Source organism: Panthera pardus, unplaced genomic scaffold (genome assembly GCF_024362965.1).
Source record: "Panthera pardus isolate Hobbes unplaced genomic scaffold, ASM2436296v1 HiC_scaffold_6, whole genome shotgun sequence".
Classification (NCBI taxonomy): domain Eukaryota; kingdom Metazoa; phylum Chordata; class Mammalia; order Carnivora; family Felidae; genus Panthera; species Panthera pardus.
The window spans coordinates 31,194,345-31,211,513 of NW_026526991.1; positions in this window are offsets into that span (position 1 = coordinate 31,194,345).

The following is a 17,169-nucleotide window of genomic DNA, read 5'->3' on the forward strand; positions in this document are numbered from 1 at the left end:
GTCGCCACAAAAAAAGTCTTATTAATTGCAAGAAGATTAAAAACATATGAAGTATCTTTTTTGACCATAATGGTATAAAACTCAAAATCAATTACAAAAAAAGGTGGAAAAAACTGAAACACGTGGAGGCTAAGTAACATGCTATCATAAACCAATGAGTCAACAAAGAAACAAAAAAAATACATAGAGACAAATGAAAATGAAAATATGTGGACTAAAATCTGATACAGTAAAAACAGTTCTAAAGGGAAATGTATAGTGATACAGGCCTACATCAAGAAACAAGAAAAATCTCAAACAACATAACCTTACATCTAACATAGCTAGAGAAAGAAGAACAAAGCCCAAAGCTAGTAGAAGGAAGGAAATAATAAAGATTAGAGCAGAAATAAATGAAATAGAGACTAAAAAGACAATAGAAAGATCGATGAAACCAAAAGGTGGTTCTTTGAAAAGATAAACAAAACTCATAAATCTTTAGTCAGACTCATTAAGAAAAAAAGAGAAGACTCATATTTTAAAAAAAATCAGAAATGGAGAAGAAATAACAACCAACGCCACAAAAATGCAAAGAATTATAAGAGATTATAAAAATCATATTAAAAATTGGAAGAATGGATAGAAGAAATGGATAAATTCCTAGAAACATAGAGTCTTCCAAAACTGAATCAATAGTCTTCCAAACATATAGTCTTCCAAAACTGAAGAAATAAAAAAAAATGTGAATAGATGAGTTATTAGTAATGAAACTGAATTGATAATCACAATACTCCTAACAAACAAAAGTGCAGGTCCAGATGGCTTCACAGATGAATTCTACCAAACAGTTAAAGAAGAGTTAAGGCCTATTCTTTTCAAACTATTCCAAAAAAGTAGAAAAGGAGGGAAAACTTCCACGTTTATTCAACAAGGCCAGAATTACCCTGATACCAAAACCAAACAAAGACACTGTAAAAAAAAAAAAAAAAAAAAGAACTACAGGCCAATACCTCTAATGAACATAATTGCAAAAATCCTCAACAAAGTATTAGCAAACTGAATCCAACAATAAATTTAAAAAAATCATTTGCCACAATCAAGTGGGATTTACTGCAGGGATACAAGTGTAGTTCAATATTTGCAAATCAATCATGATATATCACATTAACAACAGGAAGCATAAAAGTAATATGGTCGCCTAAAGAGATGCAGAAAAAGCATTTGGAATTCATGCAGTATCCATTCATGATAAAAACTCTTACCAAAGTGAGTTTAGAGGGAATATACTTTAACTTAATAAAGGACCTATATGGAAAAACCAATGGCTAACATCATTCTCAATGGTGCAAACTGAAAGCTTTGCCTCAAAAATCCTCAAAGATCAGACACATGACAAAGATGCCCATTCTCACCACTTTTATTCAACACAGAAAGTCCTAGCTGCAGCAATCAGAGAAGAAAACGAAGTAAAAAGCATCTAAACTGGTAAGGAAGAAGTAAACCTGTGACTATTTGCAGTTGACATGATACTGTATATATACACATATACATATATATATGTGTATACATGTATATACACACTATATACATATATACACACTATACATACTATACATATATATACTATATATACTATACATATATATGTATATATACTATATGCACATGTATATAGTATATATACATGTGTATATGTATATATGTATAGTGTATATATATATATATGTATATGTATATATATATATGTAAAACCCTAAATACTTCACCATAAATCTAGTAGAACTGAAAAGTTCCAATGCAAAAAGTTTCAGGATACAAAATATACAGAAATATGTTGCATTTATATACATCAACAATAAAGTAGACGAAAGAGAAATAACAACCCCATTTACAATTCTAGCAAGAAGAATCAAATGCCTAGGAATAAATTTAACCAAAGTGGTAAAAGACTCTGAAAACTGTAAAACATCAATGAAAGAAATTGAAGATGGCACAAACAAATGGAAAGATATTCCACACTCATGGATTGGAAGAACTAATATTCTTAAAATGTCCATAATACCCAAAGTAATCTACACATTCAATGCAATCCCTATCAAAATACCAATAGCATTTTTCACAGAAGTAGGACAAATGAACCTAAAATTTGTACTGAACGACAGAAGACTCCCAAATAGCCAAAGCAATCTTGAGATTTCAAGATATACTACAAATCTATAGTCATCAAAACAGTATGGTGCTGGCACAAAAAAATAGACACACAGATCAATGGAACAGGATAGAGAGACTAGAAATAAACTCACACCTACAAGGTCAATTAATCTATGACAAAAGAAGCAAGAATATACTATGTCAATGGGAGGGTGGGGGTGGCATGTGCCTGGGTGGCTCAGTCAGTTAAGCATCCAACCTTGGCTCAGGTCATGATCTCATGGTTGTGAGTTCGAGCCCTGCATTGGGTTCTGTGCTGACAGCTCAGAGCCTGAAGCTTGCTTCAGATTCTGTGTCTCCATCTCTCTCTGTCCCTACCTTGCTCGCACTCTCTCTCTCTGTCAAAAATAAATAAATGTTAAAAAAATTTTTTTAATAAAAAAGAAGAATATACAATGGGGACAAGACAGTCTGCGATAAATGGTTCTGGGAAAACTGGCTAGCTACATGTAAAAGAATGAAACTGGACTGCTTTCTTAAACAATACACAAAAATAAATTCAAAATGGATTAAATACCTAAATGTGAGAACTGAGACCATAAAACTCTTAAAAGAGAACACAGGCAGAAATCTCTTGGACATTTACCTTAGCAACATATTTATGGATATATCTCCTCAGGCATAGGAAACAAAAGGAAAAATAAACTATTGGGACTACACCAAAATATAAAGCTTTTGAACAGTGAAGGAAAGCATTGACAAAACAAAAAGGCAACCCACTGAATGGGAGAAGTTATTTGCAAGTGATATATCCAATAAAAAGTTAATATCTGAAATACATAAAGAACTTATACACCAAACTCAACACCAAAAAACAACACAATTAAAAATGGCAGAGGACCTACATAGACATTTTACCAAAGAAAACATACAGCTAGCCGACAAACACATGAAAAGATGCTCAACATCACTATATGTCAGGGAAATGCAAATCAAAACCACATCTGTCAGAATGTCTAGAATTAAAATGACAATATATAACAAGTGTTTTTGAGGATGTGGAGGATATGGATCTCTGAATATGTTTGTTTTATAGATATGTTTTAATGTTTGGGTCCTTTTGCACTATTGGTGAGAATGTAAATTGGTGCAATCACTGTGGAAGACAGTATAGAAGGTTCCTCAAAAAAATTAAATATAGAAATACCATATGACCCAATAATTCCACTACTGTAAATCCAATAATTTACTCAAAGAAAATGAAAACACTAGTTCAAAAAGATATCTGCACCCCTTTGTTTATGGCAACATTACTTATAATAGTCAAGATAAGGAAGTAAATGTCCATCAATAGATGAATGGATAAGATGTGAAATGTATATATAAAACAATGTTAGCCATAAAAAGAATAAGATCCTGCCATTTGCAACAACATGGATGGACCTAGAGACTATTATTTTAAGTGAAATAAGTCAGACAGAGAAAGACAAATACTATATGATTTCACTCATGTGGAATGTGAAAACAAAACAAAAAACAGATTATTAAATGCAGAGAATAAACTGGTCGTTGTCAGAGGGGAAGTGGGTTGGAATGGGTGAAATAGATAAAGGGGATTAAGAGACACAAACTTCCAGTTATAAAATAAATAAGTCATAGAGATGAAAAGTACGCCATAGGGAATATAGTAAATGATATTGTAGTAATGCTGTATGGTGACAGATAGTGACTACATTTCTTGTGATGAGCAGTGAGTATTATACAGACTTGCCAAATCAATATGTTGCACACCTAAAACTAATATAACATTGTGTGCCAATTATACATAAATATAAAAATGAAAAACTATTTAAATAAAAAAAATAAATACATATGAAACAAAGTCAATAAAGATGTGAAGAAATACATTTAAATTACTCTGATGGTAAGAATAAAACTGTAACAAAAATATATTACATCAAAAGCTGTAGAAGAAAATGTAAATATGCTACTATTTATCTTAAAAATGGGAAGATATTGGGGTACCTGGGTGGCTCAGTCAGTTGAGCGTCCAACTTCAGCTCAGGTCATGATCTCATGGTTCATGGGTTCGAGCTCCATGTCAGGCTCTGTGCTGACAGCTCAAAGCCTGGAGCCTGCTTCAGATTCTGTGTCTCTCTGCCCCTCCCCTGTTCGTGCATGTGCGGTCTCTCTCTCTCTCTCTCTCTCTCTCTCTCTCTCTCTCTCTCTCAAAACTAAATAAATGTAAAAAATTAAATTTCTTTTTAAATGGGAAGGTATTATGAATATAAGTATGTGTGTCTTTGCTCATATTTAAAATATGGAATGCTAAATCATAAGACAAATTAATTGCCTATGGGGAAAGGAGTTCCTGCCTCTTTTGGAAGGAAAAAGCAAGAAGCTAAACTTCTCTGAATATGTTTGTTTTATAGATATGTTTTAATGTTTGGGTTCTAATGTTCACAATCTGACGAGAAAAAGTCTTTGAAGCAATTTAGGAAGGTAAAACTCAAGCTGGAAAATGGATTCTAGGGTTGTCTTTTTTTTTTCCTCATGGAGTGATAATGGTATTATTGGTATATATTATATTCCTTGTCTTATGTTGTCATAACAAAATACCATAGGCTGGATGGCTTGAACAATACAAATTTATTTTTTCACATTTCTGGATGCTGAAAGTTTGAAACTGATGTACCAGTATGGTGAGACTCTGGAGAAGGCTCTCTTTTTGGCTTGCAGACAGCTGTCATGTTGCTCTATGCCCATGTGTCCTCTTTCTGTGTTTACATGGGAGGAGAGAGAGAGAACAAGTTCCCTGGTATCTCTTGTTAGAAGGGCACTAATCCCATCATGAATGTGCACCCTCATGACCTCATCTAACCGTAAATACCTTCCAAAGGCCTCATCTCAGATACCATCACACTGGAATTTAGGGCTTCAACATATGAATGGGGCGGGGGGAAACAAACATTCAGTCCATGACATATTTTAAAAAAAAAGATTATCTTTTAGAGATATATGCTGAAATACTTACAGGTGAAAATTGTGACAATTTCTTAGAAGAATTCAGTGGTGGTAAACAGCATAGATAAAACAAAAGAGTGTTTATGAATTAATATTGATTGTTATCCCTGGGAGATATTTAGAAGGGTGTTCATTTTTCCTTCTATCATGTCTATTTTTTTCAATTTTTTTTGTATGTTTGAAATTTTCCATAAGAAAATTAAAAATAAAAAATTCATCAGATAATTTCATTGTGTCATGTTTCTTTTAATTTTGATCTCATTGTCTAACCTCCTCATGTACCTGATTATTTTCAACCTCTCATTAGATGTTAAATAAAACCAATTATAGATACAGCTTGAGTCCCAGAATAGCATTATTTTTCTTCTGAGAGGGTTTTGTTAGTCTCCTAGAACAGCTAGGAGCACTAGGAATTCCAGATGTCCTTAATCCAGGGCTTCCGGACCTAGGCACTAATGACACTGTTAACTGAATAATCTTTTATTATGGAGCTGCCTGTGCATTTTAGGATCTTTAGCAACATCCTTGGCCTCTACCCACTAGATGCCAGCAGCATCCCCCAGGATAACAATAAAAATGTCTAAGATATGGTCAAATATCGTCGGAGGGGTAAAATCAGCCTCCCCCCGCATTGATTGCCTTAACCTAATCAGAAATTGAGATCTTTTGACACTAATTTGGTCACTGAACAGTCCATCTGTTCCTTCTCACACCTTCAAGATCCCAATATAATGCTTGGATTTTTTTTTAAACCAGGGCTCATACTCCTTGGCAAGCAGTGAGTCCAATGTTTGCCTACCAGACCTGAGAGTGGTTGGAAGTTTTACTCAACTTCTGAACCTTTTAGCTGGCCATTCCATTATCAGTGGATATCCCTGAAAATGAAAGAAAAATGTGTCCCTGAATGCCTTGCCTATCTCTCTGAGGTTTTTTGATGTTGTTGTTTCCTCTCTAGTACCCTAAATTTTTTTTTTTTTTTTTTTTTTTTTGCCATTTTTTCAAGTTTGCTTTCCTTATCTGGAGGGTTGATTCGGTTTACTTATGGGGTTACTAGAATGGAAATCCTCTATCTTATCTTACATTCTTTGTTAAACTCACCGGGGTCTTCATTTCCACTGAAGCTACTCTTATCAAGATTTTTTATGGAATGAATTCTAATGGTCATTTTGGAACCTTCATTTGCCGTACATTCCCTGCTACACTTTTAAAGTCTTATTTTGGCTTCTTTTGTTGTTGCTCTTTCTTACTCTCTTCCTTCTTCATCTTCCTATCCTGTCACTGAAGGAGTATTCCATGGCTCAGTCTCTGGCCTCTTCTGTTAGAACACATGCGTTTCTTAATGATCTCCTTCAGTACACTCTCCTTAAGTAACACAGATGCATCAAGTACACCCAATTAATTTTTCCAGCCCAGATCCCTTTCCTCTTAGACATCTGAGTGTAATCTCAAATTTGGCATCCCAAACTGAACTTCTGATCCGACTGCAAAAATACAAACACAAAACAAAACCCATAAAAGCTCTGCTTAACTGGACATTTTAGAAGGAGTTCTTTGCAGCTATTACCCAAATGAAGTCTTAGAAATATTAAAAAATTATGCCTTAGGTTTATTAACTGGAGGTTATTTAATGACTAGTATTGATTGCTTGCCATAGTAAAAAACTATTCAGTAGGATAATTTTGACACAAATAATATCTTGGCTGCCACTTAAGTACATTCATACATGGAGGTATATTGTTCTCTGAATATAAGCAGTGATTTTAGTGCCTATTTTTTGTAAATACCCTAATTCTCATTCTGAAATAAATTCACTCAAATATGGTATTTATGTTTGATCATAAAGACTCTCTAGGATTTTAATCTCAGAAGAAAACCATGTATGTAATAAATATATTCATGTAATATTCATATATTTATCATTTGAAATATTTTATTTATTTATTTTTTAAAAATGTTTACTTATTGGGGCCCCTGTGTGGCTTAGTCGGGTAAGCATCTGACTTCGGCTCAGGTCACAATCGCACAGTCTGTGGGTTCAAGCCCCCTGTCAGGCTCTGTGCTGACAGCTCAGAGCCTGGAACCTGCTAAGGATTCTGTGTCTCCCTCTGTCTCTGCCCCTCTTCTGCTCATGTTCTGTCTCTCCCTGTCTCAAAAATAAATAAAACATTAAACATTTTTTTTTTGTAAATTCTTTACTTATTTTGAGAGATAGAAAGCAAGCAAGGGAGAGGCAGAGAGAGAGGGAGACAGAGAATCTCAAGCAGGCTCTGCATGGGTAGTGCAGGGCTCAAACTCATGAACCGTAAGATCAAGGCATGAGCCAAAATCAAGGGTCGGAGGCTTAACCAACTAAGCCACCCAGGTGCCCCATCATTTGAAATATTTTAAAACGTGTTAGCATAACCCTCCCTCTAAAGACTTTCAGAAAATAGTGTAACCTTAAAGAATACTGTTCAAAAATAACTCATTAACTATTTATAAGTCCTTAGATGTTTGATGGTGAAAACTATCAAATAAATTATCTCCCTCTACTCTTTATGCATAAGTGTTTTTAAATTTAAGATTAGGTACTGCTGGGCTTAACTGCTGGAAGTGTTTCTTTTGTGGGAGAAAATGGGATGGGGAATGAGATGTTTATAGCTTCTGACAATCTGAAGGACAACTTTTACATTCTAAGCAATAATGTTATTACGTGATTCACTTCAGATATAAAGCTAAGTTTCTAAAGACAAAAGGTATATTTATTTAAAAAAATGTGAATTGTGAGATATGCACAGTAATGGTTCAAACTTTGTGTACCTGAACTCTACCTGGTGTAGAGTTTATTGAAATATCAGAAGAGTCTAATATAAGTACTTATTTTTTAACTAAACTATTATTTTGGAATGTAAATATGTTAAAACACGTATTAAAATGCAATCATTTTGTATTTCTCTCCGAGCAAAAGTCAAAGTTCTATTATTGCCTCTATGACATGCCTACTTGACCCCTACTTGACCTTTCCCTCTACCATTTTCCCTGGCTCATTCTGCTCCTAGCTACACTGCACTCTTTGGATGTTCTAAGCTCTCTACCATATTGGGGCTTTTGCACTGGCTGTACTCTCTGCTTGGAACATTCTCCTTTCAGGTATCCATCCATATGGCTCACTTCCTCACCTCTTCAAGGCTTTGTTCAAATGTCACCTTCTCAGTGAAGTTCATCCTATACACCCTATATCAAAAAGCAACCTGCCCCCTTCCTACCCTCAGCACTTAGACCAATTTAGTGTGTTCGGCATTTTTTTCATAACATTTATCACCCTCTAGCATGGAGGTTCCCAAACTGCATCAGTTCATGGTTCCCTTAGTTTATTAAAAAATGTTCACAGCACCTCTAGCCAAAACAAATATCTAACAATTCCATTAATTAAACAGAAAGGTCCGAACAACTAAATAGTATTTATGTCCAAACAACTTACTATTCATTTTAAAAAGTAATAATAGGATGTGTGTGCCTGTTGGACTTTGAATGGCTTGTCAATACTTGGAATCATAATGGACAACACCATCCTCATTTCTTGATGCACACTGATTTTTGTAAATAGTATTTGTTATTACAGCAACCACTGAAAAGCTGAGTTTAAAAAGACATGATGTCACCAAAAGAAATTTAGCACGATTTCATGTTGAAACTTTCAGCTACCTCAGCTAGTAATTTGTACATTTTCTGATAGATGTTGCCATGCTTCCCTTAAAAATTTAGATAACCTGCATTAAACTTTTGTAATTCCAAAAGTTTGGAAACCATGGGTCGATCTTACCATGTAACTATTTTTTTAATGTTTATTTATTTATTTTGAGAAAGAGAGAGAAAGAGGGGAAGCATGTGTAAGTGGGGGAGGGAGAGAGAGATTCCCAAGTAGGTTCCTTGATGAGATCACATGAATGAACATGCAATCATGACCTGAGCTGAAATCAAGAGTCAGATGCTCAACTGACTGAGTCACCCAGTCACTGGTGCCCCTTATTACATACTTTTTTCAATGTATTATTTATGGTCTTCTCCACCACCATCCCTCATGATAGAATGAGCTGAAGTATAAGACTTTGTGTCTATTTTGTTCTTTGATATATTATAAACACCTTGAATAATCCTGACCATGTAGGTTTTCAGCACACATTTATGACATAAATGATTATTGGCCATTTATGTTTTTCTATGAACACTTTATATTTTTGTCAATTTTCTTTCAGGTGCTGTTTTTGGTTTAGGAGTATTTTTTGCATATCTAGGAAATCAGCCTTTGCTTATTGTATATTCAGCATATATTTTTCCAGTTTGTTTTTCTTTTGACATTTTTATGGTACTTTTTGCTGCATTGATAGTTTAAATTTTTATATAGTCAATCCTTCCCTTTCCTTTATAGCCTTTAGGTGATGTTTTATGTTTAAACAGACATTGCCCATTTCATCATCCTAAATAAATAAATAAATAAATAAATAAATAAATAAATAGATAAATAAAATGTTATATCCACTTTTTCCTAATTTATTAGGATTCCTATTATTATTATTTTACTAAAAAATTATCAGGACTCTAGTGTAGAGATCCAACTTGATCTTCTTCCAAATGGCTAGATGGCTGCCTCAACATTGTCTATTAAATAATTGATCTTTCCACACTGCTTTGAAATAACAGCATTGCCACACACTAAATTCCTATGTGTACTTTGGCTCTATTTCTAGAACTGTCAACTCTATTTTAGCTATCATTTTGTTCCTTCTCAAGCATCAACCTTTTGACTTACTGTGATCTTGAAAATTGTTTTTAGTTTTGTTTCACAAACTAATGAATCTTTAATTTTGGGAGGCATAAAATATTATCCTTTGAAACCATTCAAAAGCTGATTTCAACCACACAACTTGGCAAGAGTTAGAAATCATAATTCAAAGAGGACCTAAACAAAAGTTCTCCAGGAGACTTCTTTTTTGTCCATTCAAGTATTTATTACAGTTCCGGACATTTTGTGGGCACACAGAATTTCAATGAATCAAATACCTTCCAGCACTGGAAACAGGGCACCATGAATGAACTTTTTATACATAAAGCAAAAACTAGAAATGACTGGATTTTCCTGTACATGACTGGCAACCTGGTCAGTTATCCTGTCATGATCTTTTAAACACAAGAACAGTGATGTAATGAATTGATATCTTATTCTTAGTGAATATTCCAAAACCTCACAATATGGAATTAAAAACACAGAATAAAACATTAATAATCTATTTAACGATATTTTTGAGTGGGCCTTGCTCATATCAATATATTTAATGTGAATTTCACAACTAAAGAGCATCATTATCCTCAAAAGACTTGACAAAACCTTGTTGCATCTACTTGAATTCAAAGAAGACATATATACATATTTACATATGCAAAGAATTTAAAATAGCTTTCAGCAATTTGACATAAACTTACAAAATGTTAAGACTGACTTAAAAAAGGTTTCAGTAATTTCAACAAGTGCTCTCACCACTAATTATATCTCCTTTCTGCCTGTCACTGTATACAAGTCCATTACAAGCAGGCAAGAACTAAAATACAGATTAGAGAGGTTTTTGTTTTTATTTTGCTCCTTTATATATATATGGGAGACATAGGCTCTTAGCCAATGAAAAATACAAGGACAATTTTCTTCACTCTTGGAAATGTAACATGCTTTCTTGAACTGATGGAAAAATAGTCCTTGGAAACTGACCACAGCAGTCTCTTATTTATAACTAGAGGCAAACAGATTAAATGTATAATTGTGCAAATGGCACAATTAAGGTAAAGAGCAAAGCAACACAAAGTCACTCTGTGCGGTTTTTTATCAAATTTAAATAACTATATCCCAAGCACACATTTTTTTTAGCTCCTGATTTTGGAGGACTCTTGCTTGTAACCACTTATTCTGTGGCATGAGGCTGTTTAAGAGTAACTAACTGTATTATGTGTTTTATTTTATCTCCAAAGTTATCATTGAAATGTCTGCGGCATTCATACCATTGAAAATATAATTCTGCCAGCACAGTGAGTTAGAAGTATTTCCAACTTCTATAGAAAATAGACAAAGCTGGGATGTTTCCCGTGCCAATTAGCAGTGTCGCTGAGCAAGAAGGAAGTGTGTCTAAAGATGCCTGAATGAAAACCCAGCAAGCTCAGTATTTGAATGAGAACAACCCAGCAAGCTTTCTTGGGCTTTTGGCACCCAGGGAGGCCACAGTAAAGAGTTCCCAGGAAGGTCATCCAATTTCAATGAGCCACAGGGATTATGTGGGAGGGAAGCAGTTATATGGCTTGTTCCCTTCAGCACATGTCCAGAGAGGACATTTGCCAATGCCTGGCACCATAGGGCTTATAAACATTTTCTAGCTGAACTTGTGAATACAGCCTTTCAAATACCAGACAAATGATGGTGCAAAAGAATACATTCAGGGAAACCTAGGAATTGCCTGAAAACTGAATGAAGTTGCAAATTTGTATTTGGAAGTAATACACATGCATCAAATACATAATTTGACTTAGATTCAGGGGATAAGTTTATTTAACTATGGGATATTTATCTGATGATTTGTCTATGCTGCCGTTACACAGCCATGTGGAAATGACTAACGTTCCAACATTTCACCAATACTTTGATTTTACTGGAGACATATACCATTATAGTTTACACAGTGTCATTTTAGATGTTTAATATATTTGGTTAAGCTATAATTCTGCATTCCATTAGCTCTTAATCCATTTAAAAATCTAAAAACAAATTGTTCTTTATTTTAAACTGCACCCTATGTTTATTTACCTATGCATAGGTTTATTTAATTCTCTTCTCTTTTTCCCTTTCCACATTCTATTGCCTTTATCAATTTAGTGTTGCTTTTCTATGTAATTAAATTTAATGTAATCTTTTCAGACTGAATTGAATATAAACATTTCTCTTATGCCTGATGAAGGAAATGGAACTAATGCAGCAAATATATGATTACACATTAAGTCTCTCAAACACTTACAAGTCACAAATATAGTAAGATAAACAACATATATTTTTTGCTTTCAGAGGGAGAAGAGATCCTAAAGATGAATAAACAATTTATAATTATACGGTGTGATAAATGTTTCCCAAAACTCTGTTCTCAGTCCAGCAACCAGGATGAGCTTTTAGAAAGGGAAGTATTAATAAGTCACGGAGATGACAGGCAAAGCATAGGGAAGATAGTTGATGGAATCGTAATAGTGTTCTATGGTGACAGATGGTAGCTACACCTGTGGTGAGCATAGCATAATGTACAGACTTACTGAATTACTAAACTGTACACCTGAAACTAATGTAACATTGTGTGTCAACTACACTTTGATTTAAAAAAAAATGAAACCACACACATATTAACTGGAGAGAGAGAAAGGGGTGGAGTTGGGGGAGTCAGCAATTCTCTGCCCAAACTGTCTACTCAGAGTCAATGATTTATGGCTTACAAAGCCTTGTATGATCTGGCTTTTATTTTAATTTGCACACTCTCATCCCCTCTTGGCTCCTGTCCCACCATGTTGGTGTACTTGCTCTTCAATAACAGAATGTCACTTAACATGATACATACATTCCTGTCTTACTTTCCCTCCAGATAAACACTTATTTTCTTACTTCTTTTAAATCTTTGCTCAAATTTCACTTTTTTAGTGAGACTTTCCCTGCCCACCCTATTTTACATTCCAGTATTTCCTAGCACTCCTTAGCACTTTTGCCACAATTTATTTATCTCCATAATACTTTATATCAGTCTACACCTTACCATTTTATTAGTGGTTAGTTTTTGTTTTGCCCCCACCCTAGAATATAAGCTCTCAAGAGCTGAAACTTCTGTCAGCTTGCTTATTTCTGTGTTTTCAGTGCCTATAAAAGATTCTGGTAGAGAGAATTAAGATGATGGAGTAGTAGGTGGACTCTATGCTTGCCTTATCCCTTGAAAAGAGCTAGATAAATATCACATCATTTGGAACACACAATAAATTGATCTGAGGACTGAGAGAACAAATTGCACAACTAGAGGGAGAAAAGGTAGAAGGTAGGAGGTGTGGAGACATGATTTGTGGGAGAAAAGAATCACGAGGGGCACCTGGGTGGCTCAGTTGGTTGGGTGACCAACTTCGGTTCAGGTCATGATCTCACAGTTTGTGAGTTCGAGCCCTGCGTCAGGCTCTGTGCCGACGGCTCAGAGCCTGGAGCCTATTTCAGATTCTGTGTCTCCCCCTCTCTCTACCCTTCCCCTGCTCATGCTCTGTGTCTCTCTGTCTCTCAATAATAAGTAAACATTAAAAAAAATTAAAAAAAAAAGAATCACGAGTGCTCTGGAGGGGAGGGAACCCTGATGACAGACAGGAGAGAGAGTGAGGGAGAGAGCAGCATGCAGGGGATTGCACAAGAAAAACATGTCCCCAAAACCAATGACTGGGGAAATGAGAGGGGCTGATTATCACAAGTTCTTACAAGCAGCGGAGCTCAAAGACTGAAGTTTTAGAAGTCCAAATCATTGCTGGGATGCTGCCTGGCAGGTGTAGTGGTGATCCTGTGAAGAAGGAGGGCAGAGGCCCAGGAATGGACAGCATGGTCTGAGGATCTTCTGGGTCACACTGAGAGAGACAATTCCTCTTCCTGGAGTGGGAGAGGTGGCACTGACCCTTTGGGGACAAAATTGCTGGGGGACACCATTTTGCTGCGATTTATTAGTGTAGGAGCTGCTGAGGGCAGCTAGCTCAGATGCCGTCTCTTTGCTGCACTTTACCATGAACTTCAAGCCCCTGCACAGTCATGTGACTGACCTTCTGGGACAAACCAACACCAGCCATAGCATGGTGAGACCCTCTCCCAAAGGATCAGTGTGGGTCCATGCTGCACCAGGTCCCTAAAACATGGAGTTTTGAAACCAGTCGGTGCACCTGAGATAAAACACAAAAGCACCACATTGCCATGTGGGCAGACAGCCTGGACACAGGGTGAAGGCAGGGATTTGGGGGAGGCCAGGATCACAAAATGTTTGCTCTTCTGTGAGGGCTTCCTGAACAGCAGCAGGTACAAACTGCCTCCTCCAGAGACTAGAGAATGAGCTGATACCATTTCCTTCCCACTCCCACCCTCCCCTGCCCAGCAGCATGAGGAGACTCCAGTGAGCAATACAGCACCCTCACTGGAGGCTGGAGCCACTTACACCAAGCCCCACCCTCTTGTGCTCTATAGGTACTTTTCTACTAGGGCAAATATGCCTGAGAGCCAGAGTAGCAGGGCTCCTCCCCCAAAAGACCAGCAACACCCACCCCAACATGCACCAAGTCTACGAACCATAGAAAGTGGCAAAGCTTCAGCTTTAGTCACAATAGGATCTAGCCTCTTTTAACAAGCTGACCAAAACACACCTAGTTAAAACTTGCCACACAGTGGACAACGTCCAAACCCTTCCCACTACAGGCAAGGAGAACTCTGCAGAGGACTGACCAGTGTGAAAGAGTAGCCAAAACATAACAGCAGAGTGCGTGTAGCATACACCAGAAATGCTTCCTGAAGCGCCAGGCCCTGGACAGTATATGACCTCTTCTTTATAAAGCCATTACTCTCAGGAACAGGAAACATAACAGGCTTTCCTACACACAGAAGAGACCTAAACAAAATGCAAGCCTAAAGAATTCATTCCAAAAGAAAGAACAAGGAAAGGTCATGGCCATGGACCTAATCGAAACAGATATAAATAATATGCCTGAACCAGAATTTAAGACAATAATCATAAGAACACTAGTTGGGCTAGAGAAAAGCATAAAAGACACCAGGGAGTCCCTTACTGCAGAGACAAAAGACCAAAAAAAAAAAAAAAAAAAAAAAGCCAAATAAACGCTATAAGCAAGATGCAAAACTGGTTGGTTGTAATGACCACAAGGATGGAACAAACAGCAGAACGAATAAGTGATATAGAAGATAAAATTATGGAAAATAATGAAGCTGAAAAGAAGTCGGAAAGAAAAATATTGGATCATGAAGGTAGACTTAAGGAACTCAGTGACTCCATAAAGTGTAATAACATTTATCTTAGAAGTTCCAGAAGAAGAGAGGGAAAATGGTGCAGAGGGTTTATTTGAGCAAATCATAGCTGAAAACTTCCCTAATCTGGGAAAGAAAACAGACATCCAAATCCAGAAGGCACAGAGAATTCCCATCAAATTCAACAAAAGCAGGCCAATACCAAGATATATCATAGTAAAAATCTGCAAAATACAGAAATGAAAAAGTCCTGAAAGTAGTAAGAAAAAAGAAATCCCCAACTTACAAGGGAAGACAAATAAGGTTAGCAGTAGATCTCTTCACAGAAACTTGACAGGCCAGAAACTTGGCATAATATATTCAACATGCTGAATGTGGAAAATATGAAGCAAAGAATACTTTATCCAGCAAAACTGACGTTCATAATTGAAGGAGAGATAAAGAGTATTCTAGATAAACAAAAACTAAAGGAGTTCATGACTACTAAAGCAGCCCTGCAGAAATATGAAAGTGATGTCTTTGGGAATAAAGACCAAAAAGCAACAAAGAATAAAAAGGAACAAAGAAAATCTCCAGAAACAATGGCTTTACAAGTAATACAGTGGCATTAAATTTATATCTATCAATAATCATTGTGAATATAAATGGACTAAATGCTCTAATCAAAAGACATAGGGTGTCAAAATGGGTTAAAAAAATAAGACCCCATCTATATACTTCTTACAAAAGACTTATTTTATACCTAAAGACAGCTGCAGATTGAAAGTGAGGGGATGGAGAACATTTATCATTTTAATGGATGTCAAAAGAAAGCCAGAGTAGCCATACTTAAGTCAGACAAACTAGATTTTAAACCTGTAATTTAAGACTCTAATAAGAGAGGAGGAAGGACATAGACCATAATAAAGGGGTTTATCCAACAAGAAGATCGAACAATTGTAAATATTTACACTACCAACTTGGAAGCACCCAAATATATAAATCAATTAATAACACTTAAAGACTGAAATCATTGTTGTATTATATGCTAACTAATTTGGATGTAAATGAAAAAAAATTTTTTTTAATAAAAAAAACAAACTTAAATTCACTGATAATAATACAATAATAGTAGGGGACTTTAACACCCCACTTACAGCCATGTACAGATCATCTAAGCAGAAGAACAACTCAACAAGGAAGCAATGGCTTTGAATGACACATTGGACCAGATGGACTTAACACATATATTCAGAAAATTTCATATGAAAACAGCAGAAAACACATTCTTTTCGAGTGCACATGGAACATTCTCCAGAACAGATAACATACTGGTTTACAAATGAGCTCTCAACAAGTACAAAATGATTGAGATCATAACATGCATATTTTCTCATCACAATGCTATGAAATTTGAAGTAACCACAAAAACAAATTTGAAAAGACCATTAATACATGGAGGCTAAAGAACATCCTACTAAATAATGAATGGATCAACCAGGAAATTAAAGAAGAAATTTAAAAAATACATGAAAGCAAATGAAAATAAAAACAAAACAGTCCAAAACCTTCGGGAAGCAGCAAAAGCAGTCATAAGAGCAGTATATAGCAATACAGTTCTACCTCAAGAGGCAAGAAAAAAATCTCAATTACACAACCTAACGTTACATTTAAAGGAGCTAGAAAAAGAATAATAAATGAAGCCTAAAGCCAGCAGAAGGAAAATAATAAAGATTAGAGCAGAAATTAGTGATATAGAAAGAAACAAGCAAACAAACAAAAAATCAGAACAGATCAATGACACTAGGAGCTGGTTCTTCGAAATAATTAATAAAATTGACAAACTCCAGTCAGACATATCAAAAAGAAAATAGAAAGTACCCAAATAAATAAAATCATGAATGAAAGAGGAGAGATCACAACCAGCACCACAGAAATACAAATAATTATAAAAGAATACTATAGAAAATTACATGCCAACCAATTGGGCAATC